The sequence below is a fragment of the Cebus imitator genome, unplaced genomic scaffold (assembly GCF_001604975.1).
Source record: "Cebus imitator isolate Cc_AM_T3 unplaced genomic scaffold, Cebus_imitator-1.0 Scaffold25, whole genome shotgun sequence".
Classification (NCBI taxonomy): domain Eukaryota; kingdom Metazoa; phylum Chordata; class Mammalia; order Primates; family Cebidae; genus Cebus; species Cebus imitator.
The window spans coordinates 5,814,508-5,822,555 of record NW_016107340.1 but is presented as its reverse complement, the minus strand read 5'-3'; the positions used below and the strand labels follow the sequence as shown (position 1 = coordinate 5,822,555).

The window sequence follows — 8,048 nt, the reverse complement described above, 5'->3', positions numbered from 1 at the left end:
AGGAAGGAAGGAAGGAAGGAAGGAAGGAAGGGAGGAAGGAAGGGAGGGAGGGAGGAAGGAAAGCTGACCAGCCAGCCAAGTTGATGGCCCTATGGTTATGACGCATGGGGTTGGCCCACACACACATCCATGGATCTGACTCTACTTTGGTTTAGGAGATAATGATGTCAGTGTCCACCTAGGTGTCTATCACAAAGCTGTTTAGTGACTCGTTAAGCACCAGGTACCCTCCCCCTCAATCAACATAAGGCTCTTCTGGATCAACTCTCTCAGTGCCTGCTGCATGTAAAGAACTTGGGAAGGAGCATGAATTTTTCTTTCTATGACAAGACCATTAGGTAAAAATAATAAAAGTATAGCAAGGCCTTAGCACTCCTGATAGGAGCAGGAGAGGAAGGAGAAAAAATCATGTCTTCTTAAGGAGATAAGAAAGTGAAGTTAGCTCTAATGGAGTCTGTCAAGGTCTTTGATGATCCCTATGGCTGTTAATTAACCAGTATCAATATTAACCAATTAACAGCTATATGGGCTCTTGCATATCTGGGTAGAAGCTGTTTGATGTTAATGTCCAGGATAGTCTAAGGTTAGAACTGTGACCACCAAGTAATGTGCACCCTGAAGCATGTACATTGGAAGTGATGTGAACATAGCTCACTGCAGCCTCAAACTGCCAGGCTCAAGTGATCCTCCTTCCAACTCAGCAGCCCAAGTAGCTGGGACATATGCCACCACTCCCAGACTAGTTTTTGTATTTTTTAAAGAGATGGGGTTTTTCCATGTTGCCCAGATTGGTCTCAAACTCCTGAGCTCAAGCAATCCACCTGCCTCAGCCTCTCAAAGTGCTGGGATTACAGGCATGAGCCACCATGCCTGGCCTAATATACTGAGTTTGCTGGCTCTTTTCTGTATTTTATCTTTATCTTTGGTTTTGATCAGTTTGACAGTAATATGCCTAGGCTTCTCTTATATTTATGTGCTTGAGGTTTATTGAGCCTCTTGAATCTGTAAATTTCTGTCTTTCACGAAATTTGGGAACGTTTTGGGCCCTATTTTTACGGTCTCTCTCTCCTCTCCCTAAGACTTCAATATCACATGCATTAGATTTTTTAATATCCTTCCTCATGTACTTGGAGTTCTGTTCATCTTCTTCATTCTTGTTTCTTTATTCTTCAGATTAGGTGATACTGTTGCTCTGTCTTTAAGCTCAGTCATCTCCATTCTGCCAAGTGCATTCAGTGACTTTTTAAATTTTTTTGGATAATATATTAATCAGTTCTAGAATTGTCATCTAGTTATTTCCTATAGTTTCCATTACTCTGATAAGATTGCTTATCTTTCATTCACTGCAAGTATATTTTTCTTTGCCTCATTGAGCATAGTTATAAAGGCTGACTTTAAAATCCTTATCGAAGGATTTATACCAAAATTTTATTCAATCCACCTACCTGACACATATATTTCCCTTAAAAAAAAATTAGTTGAGGGAAATCTAATCTAAATGTCTCTCTCTCTTGCTTAAAATCCTTCAGTGGCTCCTTTGTACCCAAGGATAATATTGAAACCCACCAAACTGATTTTAAAGGCCTCCAACCTACTTTGTCAACTTCATATTCAACTGGTTTTCTTTCTTTCTTTTCTATCTTTTCTATCTTTTCTTCTTTTCTTCCTTCCTTCTTTCCTTCTCTCTCTCTCTCTCTTTTTTGACACGGTCTCACTCTGTTGCCCAGGCTGGAGTGCAGTGGCATGATCTCAATTCTTGGCTCACTGCAATCTCTGCCTCCAGGGTTCAAGTGATTCTCCTGCCTCAGCCTCCCGAGTAGCTGGAATTACAGGCATGTGCCCACCACACCCAGCTAATTTTTGTATTTTTAGCAGAGACAGGTTTCACCATATTGGCCAGACTGGTCTCAAACTCTTGACCTTAGGTGATCTGCCTGCCTCGGCCTCCCAAAGTGCTGGGATTACAGGCAAGAATCACCATGCTCGGCCATATCCAGCTGTTTTTCTGCACAAAGAATGAGTTTCAACTATTTTGGTTTACTCCTGCTTTGTTTCCTATTCACTTAAAGTATCTATTAGTTTATGCCTCCGTGTTTTTATTATTTCTTTTCCTTTCCCCCTATGAAAAACTCTTTCTACATAATGAATTTCCAGGTTTTTTCATCGAATTTCCAGGCTGTCATAAGGCCTCCTCTGTGACCACAGTAAGGAGGAAGAATATCCTTCACTGCTATTCTCATCCCTTTACTGCCTGAACTAATGTGGGCACATCAGTCTCACATGGCTTGGTAGCAAGTCGTCTACTGCTGTCTTGGATTATCTTCCTCCCTTAATGTAGGACTTGCCCCCTTCACTTGCCCTTAATCCACCTCTCACACACATCTTCAACATCCTGAAGCAACATTTGACATGGTGTTGGATTTTTCCCCTCTACATCAACAAGATTTCTTAAAGGCCGGTGGCAGGGTCAGAAACCTGAAATAGAAAGGTTCTGTTTTGTTTTACTTCTAGAAGCTTCTGTTAAAATAGTAAGGAGATAATTCAGGTTTATGGCCCTGTGGGTTCTCAGAGCCAAGTTCTAATCTTGCTGTTTTCTTCTCATGGATCCCACCCTTTCTTCCCAGAAAGAAGACAGCCTCGGGTCCCAATGGTGGAGCTTTGAAGAGTCCAGGAGTAGGAATTTCTAGAATTTAGAATTGAGCGAATTTTCTGACATTTGAATACAGGACCCAGGGGTTTTTGGAGAAGAACCTGGTCCCAGAGGACCCTGACTGACCATAAAAATGAATCCTGCAGAAGCACTTGATGATGAAAACATGTTTAAAATCTTAGTTGCAACAGATACTCATCTTCGATTTATGGAGAAAGATTCAGTCAGAGGAAATGATTCAGTCGATTTTAGATCTTTCCTTGCTTCTCATGTGGGCATTTATTGCTATATATTTTCCTCTAGACACTGCTTTAAATGTGTCCCAGAGATTCTGCTATGTTGTGTCTTCATTCTCATTGGTTTCGAAGAACATCGTTATTTCTGCCTTCATTTCATTGTTTATCCAGTCAACGTTCAAGAGCCAGTTGTTTAGTTTCCATGAAGCTGTATGGTTCTGAGTTAGTTTCTGAATTCTGAGTTCTAACTTGATTGCACTGTGGTCTGAGAGACTGTTTGTTATGATTTTCATTCTTTTGCATTTGCTGAGGAGTGATTTATTTCCAATTATGTGGTCAATTTTAGAGTAGGTGTGATGTGGTGCTGAGAAGAATGTATATTCTGTGGATTTGGGGTGGAGAGTTCTGTAAATGTCTATTAGGTTTGCTTTGTCCAGGTCTGAGTTTAAGTCGTGGATATCCTTGTTAATTTTCTGTCTCGTTGATCTGTCTAATATTGACAGTGGAGTCTTAAAGTCTCCCACTATTATTGTGTAGGAGTCTAGGTCTCTTTGTAAGTCATTAAGAACTGGCTTTATGTGTCTGAGTGCTCCTGTATTGGGTGTGTATATATTTAGGATCATTAGCTCTTCTTGTTGCATTGATCCTTTTACCATTATGTAATGTCCTTCTTTGTCTCTTTTGATCTTTGTTGGTTTAAAGTCTATTTCATCAGAGACTAAAGAATTAAACTTAAGGCCTAACACCATAAAAACCCTGGAAGAAAATCTAGGCAAAACCATTCAGGACATAGGCATAGGCAAGGACTTCGTGACTAAAACACCAAAAGCATTGGCAACAAAAGCCAAAATAGACAAATGGGACCTAATTAAACTCCAGAGTTTCTGCACAGCAAAAGAAACAATCATTAGAGTGAATCAGCAACCAACAGAATGGGAAAAAATTTTTGCCATCTACCCACCTGACAAACGACTTATATCCGGAATCTACAAAGAACTAAAACAGATTTACAAGAATAAAACAACCAAGGCTATTCAAAAGTGGGCAAAGGATATGAACAGACACTTTACAAAAGAAGGCATATATGAGGCTAAAAAACATAAAAAAATGTTCATCATCACTGGTCAATCAAGAAATGCAAATCAAAACTACATTGAGATACCATCTCACGCCAGTTAGAAAGGCGATCATTAAAAAATCTGGAGACAACAGATGCTGGAGAGGATGTGGAGAAATAGGAACACTTTTACACTGTTGGTGGGAGTGTAAGTTAGTTCAACCATTGTGCAAGACAGTGTGGCGATTCCTCAAGGACCTAGAAATTGAAATTCCATTTGACCCAGCAATCCCATTACTGGGTATATATCCAAAGGATTATAAATCATTCTATTATAAGGACACATGCACACGAATGTTCATTGCAGCACTGTTTACAATAGCAAAGACTTGGAACCAACCCAAATGCCCATCAATGATAGACTGGACGGGGAAAATGTGGCACATATACACCATGGAATACTATGCAGCCATAAAAAATGATGAGTTCGTGTCCTTTGTAGGGAGACGGATGAACCTGGAAACCATTCTCAGCAAACTGACACAAGAACAGAAAATCAAACACCACATGTTCTCACTCATAGGCGAGTGTTGTACAATGAGAACACATGGACACAGGGAGGGGAACATCACACACTGGGGTCTGTGGGTGGGGGAACTAGGGGAGGGACAGCCGGGGGTGGGGAGTTGGGGAGGGATAACATGGGGAGAAATGCCAGATATAGGTGATGGGGAGGAAGGCAGCAAACCACATTGCCATGTATGTACCTATGCAACAATCTTGCATGTTCTTCACATGTACCCCAAAACCTAAAATGCAATAAAATATATATTAAAAAAATAGAAGAAACTATTGTATGGGTGATAGGCCTGTCCAGTTTGAAATTCTCAGTGATCATTCAGTCGACTTTGGTTTCAGTAAGTTTCCGTGGGTGAACTATCTAGATGGCAATCTCAACATTTCAATTCCAGGGTTTAGTATTCATGGCAATCATAACAATCCCATGGGGGCACATGCACTCTGTGCTCTGGACATTTTAAGTTGTGCTGGATTTGTAAATCACTTTGGACATTCAATGTCCACGGAGAAGTAGATATTAGTGCTGTTTTGCTTCAAAAAGGAAGCACAAAGATTGCACCTCATGATTTAGGATCCATTCCAGATGAAAGGCTCTATCAAATGTTTGTCAATAAAAACTAACAATGTTGAGACCAAAAGAAGATGAGAACTCTCAGTTTAACTTATTTGTGATTCATCAGAACAGGAGTAAACATGGAAGTACTAACTTCATTCCAGAACAATTTTTGGATGACTTCATAGATCTTGTTACTCGGGGCCACGAACATGAGGGTAAAATAGCTCCAACCAAAAATGAACAACAGGCCAGTCATAGTGGCTCATGCCTGTAATCCCAGCACTTTGAGAGGCCAGTGCAGGTGGATGACATGAGGTCAGGAGTTTCAGACCAACATGGTGAAACCTCGTCTCTACTAAAAAATACAAAATTAGCTGGGTGCTGTGGCTCATGTCTGTGATCCCAGCTACTTGGGAGGCTGAAGCAGGAGAATCCCCTGAACCCAGGAGGTAAAGGTTGTAGTAAACCAAGATCACACCATTGTACTCCAGCCTGGGCAACAAAAGTGAAACTCCATCTAAAAATAATAATAAATAAACAGCAACTGTTTTATACTTCACAGCGCAGAAGTTCAATGGGTACTTCTCTTTCCCCAGGAGAAGCCGTAAAGAAACATGTTGGTTTGCTGCATATTAAAGGGAGGAAAATGAATATGCAGAAAATTCCTCCTCGCACAGTGTGGCAGTTTTCATAAAGGATGTTGTTCTGGCTTATCATCCAGACATTTTTAACCCAGCTAATCTGAAAGTAACCCAAGCCATACAAAGCTTCTGTTTGGCAAAGATTGAGGAAATGCTTGAAAATGCTGAACGGGAATGTCTGCATAATTCTCACCAGCCAGAGAACCCTCTTCTATGACTGTGAGTGGACTATAGTGGAGGTTTTGAACCTTTCGGTGTTCTTCGCTTTAGCCAGAAATTTGTGGATCAGGTAGCTAATCCGAAAGACATTCTCCATTTTTCCAGGCAAAGAGAACAAAAGGGAAAAACAGGAGAAGAGACCAACTTTGGGAAACTTATCACAAAACCTTCTTCAGAAGGAACAACGTTAAAGGTAGAAGATCTTGTAAAACAGTATTTTCAAACCGCAGAGAGGAACGTGCAGCCCTCACTACTAACAGAAAGAGGGACGGGTGAAGCAGTACAAGAATTTGTAGACTAGGAGAAGAAAGATGCTATTGAGGAATTAATGAAATACCAGTTGTAAAAACACAACGATTTCTTAAGGAAAATCTTATTGATGCCCTAGGAGATAAAATCATGAGGAAGTACTCATTTCAGAGTAAGCAGACAAAAAATACCAGCTAAGATGATGAAGTCCATGAGGCTATGAACAGGGCCAGAGCTCTCAGATCTCAATCAGAGGAGTCTGCTTCTGCCTTTAGTACTGATGACCTTAAGAGTATAGATTTAGCAGAACAGATGGCTAATGACTCTGATGATAGCATCTCAGCAGCAACCAACAAAGGAAGAGACCAAGGAAGAGGTCAAAGAGGAGGAAGAAGGCAAAATTCAGCATCAGAGGAGGGTCTTAAAGAGGAAGAGCAGGCACTGGTCTGGAGAGTTCAACTCATAGCAGGAGCTCAAAGACCATTGTGTCAGCATCTAGAAATATGTCTATTATACATGCCTTTAAATCTATAAGTCAGCAGCCTTCTCGAAATGTCACTAAGAATTATTCAGAGGTGATTGAGGTAGATGAATCAGGTGTGGAAGAAGATAGTTTTCCTACCACTTTGCAGACAGATCAAAAGTGGTCCAGCATATCAGCCAGGAAAAACATGTCCCAGAGCCACGTATTGAAAGGGGTTGATCTTGAATCAAATGAGGATGATAATGATGATCCTTTTAATGAACATTAGTTCTTTAAGAAGAAATAGTAGATAATATATTTAGTTGCACTGAGAAATTTGCAAGATACGGGAAAAATCAAAACATTGCAAACTAAGAGTTTACAGTTCGAGATTTTAAGTACAGCTTCCCTAGCATGACTCCATAAGTAGGAAATTTCTCAGCTCAAGGACTATGCAATAGCATTGATTCACCTTGGTTTTTAACCTGGTTGTTATAGTAAGAGCTAATATCATTCTCTTTTTGTTTTGTTTTGTTTTGAGAGAGAATTTCACTCTTGTTGTCCAGGCTGGAGTGGAATGGCATGATCTTGGCTCACTGCAACCTCCACCTCCCAGGTTCAAGTGATTCTCCTGCCTCAGCCTTCCAAGTAGCTGGGATTGCAGGTGCGTACTCCACCATGGTCAGCTTGTTTTTTGTATTTTTATTAGAGACGACGGGATTTCACCATGTTGGCCAGGCTGGTCTCAAACTCTTGACCTCAGGTGATCCACTCGCCTTGGTCTCCCAAGGTGCTGGGATTACAGGTGTGAGGCACCACACCCAGCCTCTGAATATCATTCTTGAGTAAAGATTAAATCTACCATTTTACATTTCTGCTTCATGATCAAAAACTAAATTTAACTATATAAATGGTTACATTTAGCCAAAGTTGAGGGAAAGAGCTTATAAAATTTAACCTCTTCATAATTTAATAATTTCCTAGAGGTTCTGGATTTCCTGAAAAGTAAATCTATGTGAACCTGTGCCTAAACTCACCATTTGTTACTATGTATGTTTTTTTCCTAATGCTTCTTAAAAGACTGAATGATTAGAAGTACCTTATAGTTTGAACAGATATGTTTTTATTTTTAAAAAGTAGAATATCATGAAAAAAAAAAACAGTAAGGAGAAAGCTTAGAGGATAAAGGCATGGATTGGAGAATAATATTTGATTATATAAGTATTATTTTCCTTCTCTCCTTTCCTTCAGGCCAAAAAGAAACTTGGAGGCAGGATGAAAGGACTGGAGAGGACTGGATAAGGTTTGAGTTGCCACCAGGCCTGACCTACCCTGTCCCTAAGGAGGCATTCAAGTGCTAGGGAAGTGGAAGATGTTTGGCAATGTAGGCCTGAGGGC

General features: G+C 40.3%; 1 pseudogene; it reads left to right on the top strand.

Annotated features, from left to right (window-relative positions):
• The first annotated feature begins 2,718 nt into the window (after nt 1–2,718).
• Nucleotides 2,719–6,964, top strand: LOC108300138 (annotated as a pseudogene).
• The last annotated feature ends 1,084 nt before the right edge of the window (nt 6,965–8,048 follow it).